The sequence below is a fragment of the Pocillopora damicornis genome, chromosome 1 (genome assembly GCF_964200805.1).
Source record: "Pocillopora damicornis chromosome 1, jaPocDami1.2, whole genome shotgun sequence".
Lineage (NCBI taxonomy): Eukaryota > Metazoa > Cnidaria > Anthozoa > Scleractinia > Pocilloporidae > Pocillopora > Pocillopora damicornis.
In genome coordinates, this window is record NC_142670.1 from 11,483,626 (window position 1) to 11,502,013 (window position 18,388).

Genomic DNA, 18,388 nt, shown 5'->3' on the forward strand with positions numbered 1-18,388 from the left:
AAAGGAAAAAGCTCAGCGACAGAAATGTGGAATATTTCCATGGGCCTGGTTTTCAAATATCACTACAGCGGAGACGTAGCATTGAAGAAGAATTTCGACAAGCAATAGAAGGAGTCGATAATGTAGATGTGCGTAACAGTTTTCAACAGTCTAGGTTACGTCACACCCATTTATAAACAAATGTAAATGACGAAGCGTACGATTGAGACGGAAGAAATAAAAAAAAAGAAGTATTCTGAAATATACAATTATATTTCTCCCTACACCGCTCCAATCCGATAGGTCAAAACGCTTCAAGCTTCGTTTGACTAAATAGATCGCAGCTAGGACTAGAGTATATTCGAGAATAAAAAATCAATTATTCCATAAGCGTGGAGAGATACCAGAAGAGTAGAATGTCTCGCCCACAGAGCACATCACTATGACCCAAGAACGTCTCGCACAAAGAGCTTTTGACCCCACCGCTCCTTCTAAAATGTTGGAATTCCAACATTTGAACACAAAAGTGATGGTTTGCATGATAATAATGCGTATTAATTAACATATGAGCGAGTTATTCCAACAAAGTTAAAGGAGTACGAAGTAATTAGACCCACCAACTGAAACGTGCAGCATGTCATAGGCGAGATGAATTAATAATAATCATTCCCATTATTTTATGCTTACGAACAAATGGCGCAATACCTTTAGCTGCCAGTCGATAAAAAGAAGTTTGTTCGAGACAACTTTCATTTAGCAGAGCTCAAAAAGAAACAATCATTCTAAACATCAATTATTTTTGAGCTGCTTCCTTACAAAACTTCAACAACAAAAAGTGTCTTAATGCCGTGAGGCTTTCCGATTGTTTTAAGAAAAACAATGCTCCGCATCTGGTGCAAGTTGCTTTTGTCTATTGGTACGTCTTTGACAGAAAAATAAAAATCGAGACTAACGCCATGAATATGCGATCACAGATCATGATTTGCATTAAACTCAAACTGGTACCAAAGCGTTTTATGAGGATGCCGCAAACTCAAAACTCTCAAGCGGGGTGAATCAAATTTAAGTGCAACGATAGCTCCTGGGAGCAACCTTTGTATATCTTGGGCATGATGAAGTGGATGATAGATGGAGCTGAATCCGGCAAAATTTTCAAAACCCTTTTAATATGTTGTGTGCTGGGTAAGTACGACGCTAGTTATTCCTGTTTGTTCTGCTGTAGCTACGAAACCTTCGAAACTGACTTTCCAATTTGTGAAATATTTATTTCCAATTTAAACTTAAGGAAGTATAATAACGAAACATACCAAACTCTACAAATCTCATTTCTAAACTATTTGTTTATCAATAAAGCAAAACTTTGGGATCTTTGTATTATCATCATTATTAGTTTCTCGATATTATTCGCCTTCCGTATAATGCCAAATGATTGAACTGTGTGATGAGCACAACTAGATCCGGCAAAGTGTGCAAATTTTTTTTGATAAGTTGTGCGCCAGGTAAGTACCACAGTTATTTGTGCACTGTTAATTGAAACAAAACAAAACAAAACATACTCCGAAGATGTCCGCATTAAACTCTTAATTCTTAGTTAGAGAAGGATCTCTTTTAAATTGGGTTCTGAAACCTTTTAGATTCCGTATAGTGCAGAGTAATCAAAGATCAAACAGCACAGGCGAGACATTCATGCGGTAGTCCTATTATCTGCGTCATGGTTATCTGCACAATAGCTTTGGAAGCCATATTTAGGATAACAGGAACACACTAGCTTAGTTGCTATCGTTTTATGTCACTAAGACAAGATGTCAATAGGGGAATACGTCTCCTCTTCAGATAGGTGCTGAACGTTCGACGTGCTTAGACGAAAGATCGAACTTAATTATCAGGGTCCACCAAAAATGGTGTGGGATTTTAACATTCTATCCGGGGTTTGAAAAAAAATGGTTGAATTGGTTTAATTTTTCCTTTCTCGTAGATAGCTGATTTTCTGAATGAGCTGAGGGGTTAAAGTGACGCGCTCTCACAGAAGATAATTAAAGCAACTCTTAAAATTAAACAATTTTCATATTTTAACATTCGACAATGGAACTCCTTACAGCCACGTGGAGATTTTTTTTTTTTATTTATTTAAGCTTTATTAAAAGAATTCTGTCTTTGGCTTTTAATAAAGTCCTCTTATTCATAATGTTTAATGGATCACCTCGAAATTATACGAGCATCACGGACGATGAAACTTTGCGGCTCATGTTCCTCATACCAGGGTCATGTACAAAGAATTCCAGCCTTAAGCTTTACTGAGAGCCTTCGGATAACGCGCTATTCAAATATCGCGGTACCCAAACCGTTAAAGCTTTCAAATTATTGTTGAGTTATCAAAACTGCTGACTGCTCGTCAAGTTGGACGCCGTGGACAATTAAAACATATTTCTCTTTTAAATTGTTCTTCTTTGTACCCGAAAGCAGACGTTATACTTATCTCACTGCTTTTACAAAAAAAAAATTCATTTAAAAAAAATGGGTTACGTAGGTTCCACGGTCTGCTGATCCATAGTTTGGTAACACCCATGAATATGCAAAAATCCTTACTAGATTTTGGAGGCCAATCCCACAATATTCAAATTGTGCAGGAGTTTTATTTATTTTTTTATTTCAGTGATCAGTAATCAGCGATCATCAGTTGTGCAGGAGTTCTATTTGAGCGATCAGACTTGCTGACTGATTAATTTGCTTAACGAAATATCATCCCTTTCGAATTGTTGCAAGCTAGAGCGAAACATTTTTTTTTCACTGTTTTATAGTTTAGTTGCACTCCGAATGGCCCGTTTAAAGATTTCGTCCGATAGACGTTCTCGAGGGTCCATCGTATCCTTAAAAATGCTTCCCTTGTGTAGCAAGTTTTGTTCAGCCGGTTGGTAAATTGCACAGATGCGGCATTTTATTTAAATTTCTCCGTCTGCTCCCTAAGGAAGAAAATAAAAATCATGGGTCGATGTTAAAGGGCATGTAGCAAACAAATATAATGCATCAGCACCGTCTGGCTCGAAATCTAATAAACTTTTCCATTGTTTCAAATGTTATTATTGAGATAACAATCAGTTTATTTGCTCATTTCTCTTTTACATTCATCCTTCATGTGTTGATGGATTTGCTAGGAACAGGTTGGGCAGTGCTAATTCCAATTTTAACATTTACGCCCCTGAATTTATGAACGGGGAAAAAAAGATACTATCAGACTGATCATGCTAATAATTAGATATAGACTTGCTATTACAATTACGTCGGATTCTGATTTAAAACGTAAGTTGGAAAGAGTCAACGAGTAACAGTGCTACTACCCTAAAACCTAGCCTAATTCTAATTTTGTCCTAGTGAGGTAGAGGGTTTTAATGCCTATCGTTTGATATTGAAATTAAATGTATAAAAAATTTAAGAATTTTTTCATGTTTAGCGTGCGTATATCGAGTTATGGATGCACTTGGGAAGTTTGCAGAGCACGAAAAATGCGTAAGAGTAGCTCGAGGCGCAGCCGAGAGCAACTCTAGCTTCTTAAGTACTCTCCAAACTTCTCGCGTGCATCCATAACTCGATATATACACAGCAAAAAAAGCATGAGCAAATTCTTTCATAACAGAGCGACAACAAGGATATGCACGAAGAAGCATTTTATTGTGATAGAGTGCAAATTTCTCACAACGTACAAAAAAAGTAAACAAACGTCCCTGTTGGCTGGTTAAAAACACGCCACATTTTATACCTTGGTTTGAGCGGAAACATTTGATCCAGTTAACCGATAACTGTGAATGAGAAGCTCAAAATTTACGGGAAAATGGAGAAAATCAAAGCCAAATGAACTCAAATGTCACGAAAAAATGTTTTAAAAGTCAAAGACCCGAAGTTATCAAGGGTTTTGATTGTTCGAAATAATGTTACGCTGCCGTGCAAAGTGCAAAAAACAACAATGAAAACGGAAATTTTACCTTTAAATGTTGTTAATGACCAATTGGTGATTTTTTGTTCCCAGTGAATGTCTTTCGGCCAAAATTTGCTGCAGCTGGTCTTCCGACGAAATTGCGAAACGTGCAACTTGCGAGTTTTTTTCGGCTTTATTTTTGTTGCTTGTTGGATCAGGATCTAAAAGGTCAATGCCGATAGAAAAATTGGGAAGTTCTTAACTGGTTTCATCTATATTTCAAAGAGAAGGAAAACTGCACTGCAGCTTAACAGGACGGAAACTCTGGAGCCAGGTTAAAAAAAATGCTCACGTCATCTTATTTACGCACGGGCGTGCCGCGTAAATGAAGATTTTGTTCATAGCAGCTAAATAGGACTTCTATATATAGTATATGTTATAATACTTTCTCGTCTCCATCATCAGCATTATTGTCATCATTAGTACACATTTATTCATTGGTATACCTTTGTTTTTTTGCTTGTAGGGTGCCAAGCAATTTGTTTCAAAAACTCCTCTTACATATTTTCGAAAACCGGAATAGTTTGGGACAACCACAAGTGTGTCTGCAATTATCAGAAAGGTTATTTAGTCTCCATCGAAACTGAAGAAGAATGGCAGTTTATCAATCATGAGATTCAAAAGCGTGGTATTTGGAATACTAGTGCGTGGCATATCGGTTTAGAGAACAAAAGCGGGGTTTGGACTTGGCTGAGTGGAAAGCAACTGAATATTTCGAAATGGCGAGATTCTGAGCCAGGTGATAACGACCAACGGGCGGAAATATTTAAGAATGGAGGCCTCTTTAATGGTATCTCTCGAGATGATGAAAAAAATGCCTACATTTGCGAGATGCCCGGAGGTAAGATCACATTCCAATCATAAGTATATTATGTGTTGATACATTGCAGTCTTGCACTTGTGTAATGAAATTTGCTCTTGCTTCTTAGAATTAAAATATTGTTCACAGAATATACTAAGCTTACCTAACTTGTACGTGTGAGCGATGAATGAACTTTTAAACGCGTGTTAGTTGTTGGACATAATGCCCATGAAAGTTTCCGGGACACATGTTTCTAAAAAAATGATCATTCTCATTTTTACATCGCCTGCCGCTGACAAGACAGCGATCGAAATTGTACATTTCGTAACTTTTGTCGAGTGCCCTACGATTGGGATAATTTAGCCAACGGAATTTTACGTTGCCACAAGTTACCAGGCGTGTTCACTGAGGTCAGTGAGTATATGCATGTTGTTTTCAACATAAAAATCCAAGTCTTTTTATTTTTTAGTGCGTGGGTGGGTGGTGGGGGTGTGCGTTTGTGTGTTTCTTGCACGAGTCAGAGATAAATATGTTATTCACTGGGTAAGACTGTGACCAAGGTCTTGAGCATCGGTACCTAGGACAGAGTGCACAGTTTTTTCCCAATATGGATAGAACTAGGCTAGTGAATAACAGTTTGTTTTTCCTTAAACTCAACGAAATGTTTTCAAAAAGAACCTGGTGATTTAGCGCTAGATCCTCCATGAACTGAACAATTTTTGACCGAGTAAATAGTATTTGAAACAGAATGAGTTAATAATGTAGATTTAAGAGAGGCCTCACCTAATTATTTTCAGTTGTGTAGTAAAAGACATGAGTTAAAACGCATCCAAACAAACTTTGAAACATTTTTTACCAGTATCTGTCACATTCTGACACCTGTCAATAAGAGATTGCGTAAGAAAAAAAGTGCATGCTCGCTTTAAAGCAACAGCAACAATAACCACGGTGCTAGTTTGGCATATAAACCTAAGTGGAGAGTTATTGCAAATAAATTTAAATCTTTGTTTTGAATTTGAGGGAATTTACTCTTTTGTTTGGCACAATCGCATGTGTAACTGTGCTCTTTCTCTAAAAGGAGAATTTTAATGCAGCTTTTGGTGTTGAATTCCTTCGTTTTCTGTTGTGAAATTTACAGTACCAGTGTCCAACTTAAGCAGAGTTGCAAAGACTTACAGAAAGCGTATTTGAAGTACAGAAGATTTCGTTCACTGTTCTTCAAGGAACAAATTGTTTGAGAGAGTTCAGATACATAATGAATGAAATTTCCATTGATTATTTCAATTTTAAACAAATACTTTACGTTTTAACTTTCTGAGTTACTTCTAGTGACGGTTTAGTTTAATTACGAACGGTTTTTAGGCCGCACGTCAACCCATTTAATGACATATTTGTTACCAAAATTCATTTCAAAATCATTTTTTTTTGCAGGCAAACAAAGCGATTTGAGGGAGAGAGAAAGAGAGGATTAGTAATTTATTAGTCGGCTTAATTTTCTTTGAAATGATTTGCGTAAAAATACTGCCCAGCCGGCAAAACGAAATGAATTTACGAAAATTGGCAACAAAGCTAGAGATATAGCCGGCGGCTCGCTCAAGCAGTACCGTACTCGTGGGCAGAGTTGGGAAAATACGGACCGCATCAATAATCAATAATATTGCAGGATTCGTTACCATGCCCTCTGAGAAAAACAAATGATAAATAGAGTTCTTTTGAGAAAGATTGTCGGAAAAAAAGCGTTTCAAAAGTGCAAACGATAACCCGAAATGTATTGTGGGTAGCTTTCAGGTCATGTCAAGGATTGACCTAAGGATTTCAGGGAAATCTAAGAAAATGTCTTTTTAAGGACGAGGCATCATGGGTTTGATGAACCTATTTTATGTGCAAGACTGACTTTAAATTCTAAACTGCTGAAAAACAAAAACAAGAACGAGTCACCCCTTATTAATTTATCTTTACTTTTTAAGTCCATATTGATTACCGTTACCCAGATAATCTTTTGAGATTGTCCCGTGCACTTTAAATTTCTGCTCTTTTTCCGAAAAATTTTCCCGTAACAACTGAATACGGTTAACTGCGTATCTCCGGTTGCACATCTATGAGAACTTACACACATTTAATTTCACGTTTTTTTAAGTCTGTTCAGATGGGGGAGAAAGAATAGGGGGCGGGGTGGGGAGGGAGGTGTCAGCTCAACGAGGAATTAATTTATTACTCAAAAACACAACCAAAATTACATGAACTCATAAATAATCTTATGTGAAGTGAAGTTAACTGATTCAGAAAAGGTCAGAGATTGCGGACCCCGTAGCGAAAAAAAGATGTATTCTATTAATTGACACTGATCAAACATAATCTTAAAAAAACTAGGAATCAAATAGAGAGGAAGTCACGTTTGCCATCCCATTTAGTTTTCTCCTTTATTGTGATTGTGATTATTATCTTTTTATGTTATCATAATTATCATAATTATCAGTTTGTTTATCACCTTTATGATAATTATTATTTTTGTTGTCATCTTTATCATTTTGTAGAATGTCCAAATATAACTTTTAACAACTCTTGGTACATAATTTCGGTATATGGATGGTCCTGGCACAGGAACAGAGTCATCTGCAAAAGCCAAGGAGGGGACCTAATTTCCATCGAAACCGAAGAAGAATGGAATTTCGTCAATAACGAGATTAAAAGGCGAAGTACTAAAAAAGGCTATAACGACAGCTGGAGTATTGGTTTAAGAAAAAAGGCCGGGAATTGGACCTGGGTGAGTGGAAGACCGCTAACGTTTTGCAAATGGGGAAGAGGGGAGCCAAGTGGTGAACACGATGCGGCTTTCATGTACAAGCGGTCCATTAATGGCGAACAGGGCGTGTTTGGTAGTGTTAATCAGACACGTCGACGGAACGCTTATATTTGTGAGATTACAAATGGTAAGTTATTTGTGTTATTTTTATCAACGTAAAAAAGAGGCCTCACCAAAACGTTCTTTGCTGACGCAAATACCAGTTGATATTTTTCGCACTCTATGTCCTCCAAACGAAAAGCCGAGAGCGTAGCTACCGTTAATCCGTTAATCCATTTGATCATAAACAATACGTTAACGAATCGAATTTTTAAATCTGCCTGCTCCACCTAAGCACTACGGGGCTTTTGATATTTTCAACGATTTGAATTAAGCTTTTTTCAATTGCAAAAGTTAGGGTTGCGCTTTTCCCAGATGCGACCCCTTCCTTGAATAGCAAACACTGCGAGAGTGTTCTGGCTAAAAAAAAAACTGTTGTTATACAAAAACTAAATAATAATGCTAGAAGTCTTTTTCCAGCGAGATGATCAAGGGTAAACCAAAAAATTCAAAAAGTAACAGACTCCTGAAAAGGGTCAGTAAATTCATTGGAGACAGTTTAAGATAAAGTAAGAAATGAAAACGTCATATTCAGCGGTTTAACAATAAATACATGCGGATATTTTGCGATTTGAGTGGCATTTTCTAAGCCCCCTAAGGGCGAGTTGAAATGACAAAAAGTGGGCAAAATGTGTACGCGTATTATATGTTAAACGAGTAATTCAGGAATGTATTATTGCATTATTATTTTATTCACTAGTATTTTCGAGAAACATGCTACAGCCCTATCAGAGCATCGATCATACAAGACGTGTGCGAAAGACGAAATGAATGAAAAGGAAACATTAAGAGTGTTGTGCATAACCAATAAAAAATCGAGTGGATTGAAGAGTTTTGATCGTTATTAAAAGCCATTTTGTTATTCCGCCTTCTGTCCGTATTTTTGCTTTTACAGTATAATACTAAGGCTTTTTTTCGTATGATGCGGTCTTGTTTAACAATTTTCTTTAAAGATTCATCAATATCTACGGAAACTCCGTCGCCTTTATCATCACTCGGAATAGTACTTGCAACCACGCCATCGCCATCGCCGTCGCCGTCACCATTGCCATCGCCGTCGCCGTCGCCGTCACCATCGCCCTCGCCGTCGCAGTCGCCGTCACTATCGCCGTCACCATCGCCGTCACCGTCGTCGTCGCCGTCGCCGTCGCCGTCGCCGTTGTCGTCCTCGTCGCCGTCCAAGTCACCATCGCCGTCGCCATCGTCAGTTCGGCAGCTGGTATGTTTTCTAAATAGCCATTTACCATTTTTTATGGACGTCGCTTTTCAGGATGTTCTCTGTTTACAAATGTGGCAGACATTGATTTTTATTCCAGATAAAGGAGCACGTTTCAAAATTTGGCGGAATTAATATTACCAGAAGGAATTCCGTACAGGTATGTAGTTTACAACTTAAAAGTTTATAATTTAAAGGCTTTAAGCCACATGAGGTGAAAACGTTGAGGCCTAAAAACTAATTCAGGCGCATGAAAGAGTACTTTAGCCAATAAATGTCGTGGAAATCATTTGGGGCCTCCTGCTAGACTTTTTCCACATTCTTAACATGAATTGTACATATGAGACTGGCTGGTTAATGACCTGGAAAAATTTTATGTAATTGTAGGAGGCAGTAGCTGTGTTTGAAGATTTCACTATAAAAATCAAGAACGTCACAAAAGACAAGGCCGGCACAGTAGAGGTTAAAACACTTAGAATGTCCATCTTGGAGGTGGCAGAGGCCGTCGAAAAATTTGCTCTTAATTATGGCAAGCGACACTTGAGTGGAAAGAGGTCTTTTGAAAGGATCGTTTTCCCAAAAGCAGGTGGGTTTGTGGCCTTCAATCCTGTTTAGTTTCGAAGTCTATTCCTCTGTTACTTACTGACTTGCTGACTGACCCACTGAATTGTCTAATTTACTACAGCTAGATGATGTAAGAACTCACTTATAAGCCCAATTTTTTGGAAACGTTACTGTTGAATGTCGTAGATACATCTGCTCTTTTAATTTGCTTGATACTTTGATGCAAGATTCTTAACCGTACTCATAGAAACTCCCTAATGAACTCTATAGTTCTCCGACGAAACGGTTCGAGGAACCAATTGGGTTTTCACTATTTTATTCCGTACAGTATTACTCACTTTTTCATCAGTTTTACCCTAAAAAACCTTGTAAAATGGTTGAAATCGTCGAATAGTCGTTGAAGGGCAAATAAGGTACAAACAATACAGGTCCATCTAATAAGATTATGAAATATTTGTGTATACCGCAAAACGGACATTTGTGTAGATATGTTATTGTAAATTTCACCGTAACTGCTTTCATTTGTCTTTTTTTTTCCCGACAGTTTTGGTCATTCAAAAAGCCTATCCCAAGAATGCAAGTGGCTTCCACTTTGAGGAACAACAATGGCGAGCAAGAATCGATATCCCTTCTTCAAATTTTGAGGAAAATGGTTCGTATCAACTATTGTGGTAACTTCACAATTTTTAGTATTACTTTGGTTTCTCCAATAGAAATTTCTGTATTGAAACAAAGCCTCATATGAAGGCGCTTTCTTAGTTTACATAGTCTATCTTTTTTAATCATTCGCCTGCTAAAAATTCACATACCTCAGAGCCTGATAAAACTTTCAATTTTGTGTCTTTTATGTTGTTGTTTGATAACTTTTTTTGTTGATTCTTGGGGGTTTTAAAGGATCAATGGTGGTTGCGTGTGTGTACAAGGATCTGCATGACCTACTCCTGACAGATCAAGTCATAAGGAGTGAAACAGATCACCAAAGGTGCCGTTATTTTCGTCTTACTCCATGTCGTTTACCCCCAAAAACACATAACACGGAAACACATAAGATCTAAGTTTAACTAAACTGAACTGAGAAACTTTCCAAAAACCCTAATTGAGGTTGGAAGCTTCCCTGTTTGTCTCTGACCATTTCACCTTCATGAAAAATTGGCTTGAATCTACCCAAAGTATGTAATATTGCTTCCTCGATTCTGGTCCATTTTCAAATACAATTTCTTCATAGGTATATCAACTCCAGGATAATGGCCGTAACTATGGACCCCAAGTCAGAGAAATTAGAAGAAAATGTCATCCTAAAGTTCAAAAACCTAAAGGTAACGTGGAAATTAGTTGCTGTGTGTTGTTTTGATTTATTCTGACAAGATAAAACGCATTTTCAGGTCTTGACAGCAGAGAAGCGCTGTATGTTTTGGAGTGGCCTCAGCAAAAGGTAAAAATACTACAATATATTATTGTATAGTATTTATTCCTTCTAAATTTAAATCAATTATGGAGGAGAATGAATGAACTTTCGCGCAGGTTAACACTTTCCTAGAAAGCAACATGTTGTTTTTTTTAGAGAGAGGAAGTCTGATTGAAATGTCCTCGCAACCAAGAAAATCTTAAAGAAAATCATCACCTCTTCCCCAAACAATGAATAATTTTGTGCCCTTTGTTAACTTTACATTTTTTTTATGTCTGACAGCTTTTCAGAGAAAGGATGCCATGTAGTTACATCAAAAAGCAACTCAGAAGAAACAGTTTGCAGTTGCAATCATTTGACGCATTTTGCCGTCTTAATGGACTACGCTGGTAGCACAAAGGTAATAAAGTTAGTTTTGTCTTACTCAATAGTTTGATGGGCTCAATGAACTAACTAAATGTTGTCCTTCAATTTTTCTTTTTTTAACACAGCTCACCGAGGAGGACGAAACAATTCTGAAAATTATCACTTACGTGGGACTGAGCCTTTCCATCGTCGGGATACTTTTAACATTAATACTTTATTCTTGCCTCACGTAAGCAATGTACCTGAATAATAGTTAAGTAGATTTTTAAATCCCCTCAACAAGGCTGGTGAGAAAAGAGATCTCAATGCAAGTCTCCATGCAAACAAGAACATGCATAACGGATAATTCACAAATTCAAGCTTCATTTCATGCCCCATCACGAATGCTTGAACAACTCATGGTTTCACGGTTTATAAATTGTTTAGGGTTTAGAGATTTTCTTCGTAATATTTCCTTTTTTGTCCTTTCTGGAGTTATTTACTGACTTTTTTTCTTTCCTTTACTGTCAAGATTTATATAATCTTTTGGCCATATTTTTCTGTGTCTTTTAATTAAATTTTTTGTTTTGCTGTTCTTGCTGTCTTCAATGAGGTGTTGTTGTTGCTTTTGTCTCATTCATCCTTTTTTTTTTAATTTTATTTCACTAGAGATGTTCGTCAACCTCTCTCCCAAATTCGGCTGAGTGTTTCTGTGTCCCTTGGAGCTGGACCGATCATCTTCCTCGCCGGAATAAACGCCACAGAAAACAAAGTCAGTGGCCTCTCCTTCTGTCTATAGAATGGGTTTTCTCTTTGCACCGTAAATATCTTGTCGAAACGAGCACGTTAAGAAGTAAACGAAAACTCTTTCTTTTCACAGGCTGCCTGTGTTACAGAAGCAGTTCTGATGCAGTATTTCTTGATGGCCGCTTTATGTTGGATGCTGATCGAGGAAATTTATCTCTACTTCTTCGTTGTGAAAGTTTACAACATTAACACCAAGAAGTACATGTATCACGTCATCTCATGGGGTGAGTTTTTTTATTTTAAAACATGCACTTGTAACCATCACCATGCTTTCGGATCGCCAAATCTGGTGTTGTTATGCAGTAAAGTGTTTCGATTTCATTCTTGTCTATATGAGTAGGTCATCCTCTGATCATGGGGGCTATTTCATTTGGCATTGCTGCTGGAAAAGAAGGGTTACAAAGCTGTACGAGTAATAAACAGTAAGAAAAAAAATCAACGGTTTCTTCTTGCTCTTATCCTTTGTTATTCGTTCCTATTAATTCTTTTTTTTTGTTTGTTTTTGCATACAGTTTGAAATCGGTATCATTTCATTGGCTGAGGATTTGTGTGTCTTTCTTGTGTTTCATTTCTTCGAGTTTAGTTGCTGGCTTTCCTCGACTAACAACCTGATCTGGATATTCGTCGCCTTTGTGGCTTTCATTGAAGTTGTGAGTTTATGATTAGTGTTGGTGATTGTGATCGCTATACCTGGAATACTTGCTGCTAAACATTTTTTTTCTCTGCTCTTCAAAAAACGAATTAAGTATTTATGATATGACCTCAAGCAATGTTTACCATTTTCCTCTTCCTATTTACTCACAACAAACTTTGGACGTAGCTGCTGTTTACGAGGATGCTGGTCAATTTTAATTTAATGATGGCCGCCTTCAATAGCGAGTAGAACCTGGTGAGACAATGTCTTCACAGGCAAAAGATAGCTTCATAAACTCTCCATCTTTTACCACATAATATGAGAAAAAAGATTCTTGCCCTTCCTTGTTGATGATCTCTCACTGTTTCATATTGATATACCAAGAAATTGTTTTCGTGCAAAAATAACTCTTAAAAAACATTTAGAAAGATGAAAGAAGCAGGAGGAGTAGGAGATATCAGATTTTTGTCATTTAACATAAGGATTCAATTTGCATGTTTCATTCAGTTCAGACACATTAGTTCACGATTTCTTTAGCTCATTGTCTGATAATCGAAGCTCATAATCTAGGTCCCCCGGTTGAGAGTTCTATTCCCTGTAAATGACTCTTTATCCCAAGCTTGTTACCAAACTAGTAACGTCTCTGTAAAGGATCCTCTCCTGCTTTGCCAATTCGATAACCATCTCTAAATAATCAATTTGTTTTTATTGTATTCTTTAGCTCAATATCTTGATACTCGTACGAGTCATAAAGGAGATGACCAATTTGTTGCAGCCAACAAGGGAAGAAGACCATTCTCAGCAAATACGGTAAGGTTCACAACATAAAATTATAACAAAATTGTGGAAGAGGTTGCCATGTCTTCCTGTGAGGCTCTATTCGCCCAACTTCCTCATTCCCTAATCAGTAAGGCCTTACGACATCTAAAACTGAAAACTCCTTGTTAAAGGAAAATAAAGGAATGTTCTATTTTTAACTCCTAGAATTGGCATCAAAGCATGCGTGGTGATGATTCCCCTGCAGGGTGTCACTTGGCTATTCGGTCTCCTCTCGCCTGTACATAAAGCTCTCTTTTACATCATCACCGTACTTAACTCTGCTCAGGTCAGTGTTCGATGGTAACATTCAAAATCATTCAACCTCTATCATTATTTTATTTTCTAACCAAGTAAGACATCGTTACAATTGTCACATGATATTTTTTAAAATTTTGAAAACAAAAAGCTATTAACTAGGCAAGATAAGACAGACCTCTTTTGAATTACGAGATATGCAATTTTCCTTCTTTCAAGGAAATCTTAATAGATATTTGACTAGTTTGTTTGCATATTGTAAAAAGTAATGATCCTATTACCATGTTTCTGCTGCAGGGTTTCCTGATTTTTGCCCTGCACTGCATGCGAAACACTCAGGTAAGAAAAAAAAACATCAAACCGATTATTAACTCCATATCATCAGTCTTTAGTGTTTCGATAAATATTCAAGTACTAGTGCTAAGAACCATATTTCATGTTGCTCGTCTATCTGCAGATCAGAGAGCGATTCAAAAGAAAAATGAATGTTGTTTTTCCACCTTCTATAAAGAACAACTCCACAAGGAAGAGCTCACATGTCAATCCAAGTGGGGCCGGCGATGTATGCAATATTGCAGTCTTGTGCTGAATTTGAATCGAAATCGCACTTAACTTAAATAACTGGATCCAGTCAACCGGAAATGACAGTCAATTGCTTAATGCAATCACTTATTTAACAGCAATAAGTCGGTTACGATCGAGAGAAGAGGTCTTACTTATCATTACTGTTTAAGCACTCAACTAGCTGTAATTGTAACCTATCTTCTTTAGGATTATAAGGTTATTTTCTAGGCGATCGTGTATTTGCAGGCAAGATTCATCGAAATAAACCTATAAATCTATAAATTTAAATTTCTAATGGCTCAATACGTTGATGACTGTCCTTCGAATAAGACCACAGTCTGCTACAGACGAGGCGGGAATTTTTGCCTGGATATCATGACTCTTCTTTCTTTAAAAACCACTCTCGCACGCAGCTTTAATCAAATTTATTTATCTTTTGATTCTTGCACGCTAACTTTATGCGCTTACTGCATGATTATTTCATATTCAACGTTTCACATATTAAGTTTACAAACTTCTCACCCAACGCTGTCATTACTTTTAACAATAAGCTATGGATAATGATAACTGAAGCCTAGTCATACAGATATGAAAAAACCAAGGAACTTTCTGGGGCATTTTCTTAGGTAACGTAGTAACCAATATAGTTGTGTTGTGAGCTTCCGGAATTGAGAATGCTTTTTACACAAGGCCTGACAGTCGCGCAGCAGCAGTACTTGTTGTTGTCGGGAGTGACTGACTGTTCAGAAAGCTATACCGCGAGAGAGCTACTGTGGAAGATTGTTAATTTGGAGGCACTTTAGAGACAACTGTGAGATTGTGTCAGTGTTGAGCTAAGAAACAGTTTGTGGTGGGCTTCAATCAGTTTATTTAAGGGTAATTATTCTACTTCCTTTAATAGTCACTCTTTGGTAAGAATATTACATGTTGTTTAATAAATTAGTTGGGTTTGTTGATAAATGATGTTCTTTCTGTAGGTTAAATAATAATAATAGTCTCCGCACATGACGCTGACATTCAAAGTTGTTGCTTAATAAATAAGTAGATGAATACGTAAATTTTTTAATAAATAAACAACTAATTTAGAAAGAACAGAAAAACCCTTATGATTGGATCTTTTGTGGATCAGTTACATTTACCCATTTGTTATTCGCTATTCCTAAGATAAGGAGTATCGGTTTGAATCCAAAATACATCGATTGATAGGGAAGTCAACTGGGCCAATGTTAGCCGGAAATGGCATAAACCAAGAGATTATAAACTATTCGGTACATATCCTTCAACGGCGAATAAAGAACTTTTACACAGAGTATACAATTTAAAGTGAGAAGCGGAGACGAAGCGTTGAATAGGAATTTCAACAAGCCAGAGAAGGAGTCGATTATTTACAACAGTCTAGGTTGCGTCATACCCATTTATAAATGTACATGGATGACGAAGCGTACGATTTAAGCCGAAGAAGTAAAAAAAAAAAGAATTATCTTGGAATATGCAAGTATATTTCTATCAACACCGCGCAAATGCAATAGGCTAAAGCGCTTAAAGCTTCGATTGACTCAATACATCGCAAATAGGACTAGGGAATATTCCAGAATAAATAATCAATTATTCCTTGAGCGCATAGAGATTAGAAGTAGAGTATAATGTCTCGCCCACAGAGCACATCACTCTGACCCAGGAAGGTCTCGCACAAGAGCATTTGACCTCACCGCTCCTTCTAAAATGTTGGAATTCAAACATTTGAGAGAGATACTTCATTAACCACCATTGCAGCCATAGGCTCAATTAAGGGATATTTACAAATACTGATTATAACAAAAGAGAGAATAAGAAAAATTTTCTACATCTTATAGACATGGCTAAAAATAAAATTGTTCTTCAAACGCTCGGTTTTACATAGGGGGAGAGTGAAATCACTTTTGCGTCTCAGTGCATATTTACAACTCTTCCTTTGGGGAAGGAGGCTATGGAGATTGTGGGTGGGGTTACAGACGATCTCGTCAAACAGATCGATTGAAATCTTTTCTCTCCTCTCATGAAGTTTCGGTAGGCCAACTGTTTCTAGTGCTACACTATATGAAAGGTCAGGATAGATGATTCTGAATGCCCTTCTTTGGATCCGTTCCAAATCTTCACTGATGTAGTTTGGTAGAGAACGATGGAATACAGGACTTGCGTATTCCAGGACGGGCCTAAGACATGTCATATAGAATTGCACCAGTTCACTTGGTGTCACTCCAGATCTCTTGAGTTGACGTAAAAAGTAGAGACGAGAGGAACATTTTCTAATTAGTTCAGAGGTGTGCATGTTCCACTTTAAATCATGGCTAATGGTCACGCCTAGCAATTTGGCACTGGTGACTAATTCAAGGGGTTTGCCATTTAGAACTAGGGGTTCGAAATCGTGGTTGCTGTTGGGAAAACCAATTCGAAGTTCTTTGTACTTGGCCTCATTCAGTTGGAACCCATCGAGACTCGCTTGTCTCGAAAGGTCATCCACAGCTTCTTGGAGTTTTCTCTTATTACCCTTTGTAACTATTTCGGAACAAGATGTATCATCCACCTATTTCCACATGTCAACTGGTGTGTCCAAGTCATTAATCATGACAAGAAATAGCCAGGGGCCCAGTTTTGTTCCCTGGGGGACACCGGATGGCACAGAGCGCCATTCAGAGTGACAATCCTGAGCAAGTTTAACTCTGTTTCCGGTCAATCAAGAAGTCAACAATCCAACCTTTGACTTGACTCGGAATATCATATGTTGTTAGTTTTTGAACAAGAACACTGTGATCGATAAGGTCAAAGGCCTTACGGAAATCGAGTAGGACTACTCTTGCCATGGCACCATTTCCGTCGGTGTTAACAAGCCAATTATGCGTCATATTGACCAAGGCATGTGTAGTGGACGATTTTGGAATAGTTCCAAATTGTCGAGGGTCGATTCTTTGGAACACAGCAGGTTTAACGTATTTCTCAGCAATGTGATCTTCAGCGAGCTTAGACAGGATAGGCGTGAGGGAAATCGGACGGAGGTGCTTGTTAATGTTATTAATAAGTCTTTGTTTTGGCACCGGGACAACGTCAGCCTCTTTCCAAGAAAGCGGAAGGCGGGATTCGTGGAACGAGGAGTTGAGGATCGCAGAGACTGGACCCGCCAAGAGATCAGCGTTTTCCTTTAATAACCATGCCGAAATACTGTCTGGCCCATGTGCTTTCGAGGGGTGTAGCGCAGATAGTTTCATAAAAGTTGAAAACTCCGATATCATATTTACGGCATGACCTTCGTTGTTGGCTTGTGGTGGGTCAAAAGGATTGTGGGTAAGAGGCTCAAAAATCTGCATTAGGGTCAGGAACGCTCAATTGATGTAATTTGCCAGAACACCTGGTGAGAAACCTAGGGGTTGCAGTAATTTGCTGGTGTTGGCCCGCGTTTCTGAGGCAGGTGACATGCCGCTGAGCTTTTCCACCTCTTTCCACCACACGGATGGCTTACACTCCCTCAAATGGCTAACCTTTGCTTCGTAGTACTTTGCCCGGCAGATCTTACGCTCACGATTCACGCAATTTCTGAGCATTCGAAAGGTATCCATATTTCCTTTTGCAAGGGCACATTGGCGTCGTTTGATCAGGTTCTTGGGTTTGCCATTCAACCACGGAGGCTCGCTTCGATGAATAGATTTGGATCGCGGGGGAGAAATAAAGTCTAAGCCCGTCTTAACGATATTTTCAAATAGTGACACTTTCTCCGCGCAGGTCTCCACGGTGTCAATGAGGTGTGGTATGTCAACAATTTCGAGGTAAATTTGTATTGCGTGTCTTTTACTAGGTCTCAAATCCCTCGAGATAATTGTTTCCTTTGATTGCGAGGGTTTTGCTCGAAGCTTGGGCTGGATCTCCACTGAACTGTGATCCGAAAGGCCAACTTTAGGTCGCTCGATGGCCTTATCATAGAACTCCTTCATGTTGGTTAGAATACGATCCAAAAAACGGCTAAACTTCAGAATACCCCTCAACTTTGGTCCGCCTCGCTTACATGTGTCGGGAGGCTTTGAAGATCGAGGCATAACACAATAGACGCTATTCTTATTCAATGACATGTAAATGAGTTGCGGGGTATTCTGAAGCT

At 38.1% G+C, this 18,388-nt stretch overlaps 1 protein-coding gene across 1 annotated transcript in view; it reads right to left on the reverse strand.

The window, feature by feature from the left end:
- The window catches only part of LOC149051961 (uncharacterized), a 193,801-nt gene that overhangs the window by 32,468 nt on the left and 142,945 nt on the right, over positions 1-18,388 (reverse strand). The window lies entirely within an intron of this gene.